General features: G+C 60.3%; 1 pseudogene; it reads right to left on the bottom strand.

Annotated features, from left to right (window-relative positions):
* LOC119588148 overlaps nt 1-2,036 on the bottom strand; it is a 19,090-nt pseudogene that overhangs the window by 6,479 nt on the left and 10,575 nt on the right.

Below are 2,036 nucleotides of genomic sequence, written 5' to 3'. Positions count from 1 at the left end.
AAAGCTTCTCTGAACTTACGGAAGCTGGGATGCACTTGATGTTCTCGCTGGGTCGCTCCAGGGGCCCTGGCCGGGGGCGTTGACGGCGGCGGCGCGGAATCATACTCCTGGTGCTCGATGAGGTTGATCACGCGGTACGTGGTGTCCTTGATGAGGGCGTGGTTGGCCTTGCTCCAGATGCTCTCGCCCACGACGCGCTTCTCCACGTTGTAGCCTGGATGTAGGCGCCGCCGTCGTGGCGGGGCTTGATCCAGTGTTTGGTGATCGAGTCCTGGTGGACTCCAGGCCGCGAGGAGCTCCTGGGGCGCCCGGGGGATCTGGAAAGGGAAGTCATGATATGGTAAGATTGCAAAGATACGTCTGTGCAATGTTTTGCGATTAGACGTGAGTTAGCAATAATTTTCTGCGTTGGAGGCGCGTCTTACCGAATGGATGCCTGGCCTTGATGGGCGTCGGCGACGTGCAGGGTCGGAGGTGCCGTACTGGTTCTCGGCCATCAAACGGAACTCGAAATCCTGGTTGACCGTGAGATTGCGGATGCGGAGGAAGGGCGCCGTCACGTAGCTGCTGACCTTCACCCAGTTGCCGCGGCCCTCGCGCTTCTCCACCACGTAGTTGGTGATCTCCCTCCTCCATTTTCCTTGGGAGGATTCCAGAAGAGGGTGAGGGCGTCGCCTTGAACTCGTCGGCGCGAAGGTTTTTCGGGGGGAGCGGGCCGTCCAGGACGCGCACGTTCACGTTCACGGAGTCGAATCCGGGCGGGTTCTGGAGGCGGGCTTGTACGGCCCGCTGTCCGTGCGCTTCGAGTTGGTGACGATCATGGCGCAGTAGTCGTCGGTGAGCTTCTCGTGGATGCGCGTGTCGCCCTCGATGCTCATCTCCTCGTGTCGTGGTACCAGATGGACGTCGGTTTCGGGAAGCCGGTGTACGGGACGTGGAGGAGAAGTCCTCGCCGGGCGCACGGTGATGTCGCGGATGCCGCTGAGGGCGATGCGAGGCTTGTTGGCCTGCTCCTCGATCTTGATGGGCGCGGCGGGCGCGACGGGGCCGAGTTACCCACGTCTTGACGGCGATCACGCGGAACACGTATTCCTGCAGCTCCGTCAGGTTGAGCACGTATAGTTGGTGTCGGGGTGAGGCAGGTTGTTGTCCTGAGTCCATTCCTCCTCGTCCTTCTTCTTGTACTCGAGCAGGGAGCCCCCGATTTGGAGCCGCCGTCCTGGCTGGGCGGACGCACGACAGGGTCACGCAGTTGCGGCCGATGCGGTCCGGCTTGGGCGCGTCGGCGCCCGGGCAGATCTGCAGGACGAACAACGCAGTGATAGAGTTCATACATGGTCTAATATAATCACATCAAATGCACAAAAAAAAAGTATCCACAAAAAAACAGAAAAAAAGAAAGACTTACACTTCGGACCTTTGCCACGATGGAGTTGGAAGGCTTGCTGGGTTTGCCGGGGCCGGCCTCGTTGACGGCGATGATGCGGAAGTCGTAGCGGCTTCCCTCCGTCAGGCCCTGCACGGTGTACTCCGTGTTGGGCGTCCCGGGTAGTGTTGACCTGGCGGCGAGAGGGGACAGAGTTAGGATTTACTGTTTCACTTTGCCAATTACTTTTTGAAAACGGTGCCCAGGGAGGCTTTTTTGGTCGGAGACCGTCAATGTCTTTCGTTCCCTTCCCGAGTTTTAGGGCCAACAGTCCACACGCATCCACTCGACTCACCCTTATCCATTCGCCACCACGCTCGCGCTTCTCGATGATGTAGCCGGTAACGGGACGCCCTCCGTTGTCCGCGGGCGGCTTCCATTCGAGGGGTTTCAGGTGGACGGGCTGTAGCCGAGGTGTCGGGGCGCTCGGGCGCGTCCGGCGGGTCGAAGGGGTTTTTGGCCTCCACGGCTTGCCCTCCAGAGGGGTCCGAAAACCGCCGTACATGTTCTCGGCGCGGGCGGGGAAGCGGTACTTCTTGCCCTCCTCCAGGCCCTGGGGGAGGGAGGGGGGGGATGCTCATTTTATCGTGGTCCTTATTGGTAGAAATCT

Source organism: Penaeus monodon, chromosome 23, assembly GCF_015228065.2.
Source record: "Penaeus monodon isolate SGIC_2016 chromosome 23, NSTDA_Pmon_1, whole genome shotgun sequence".
Taxonomy (NCBI): domain Eukaryota; kingdom Metazoa; phylum Arthropoda; class Malacostraca; order Decapoda; family Penaeidae; genus Penaeus; species Penaeus monodon.
This window is presented reverse-complemented; position numbering and strand designations above follow the sequence as displayed.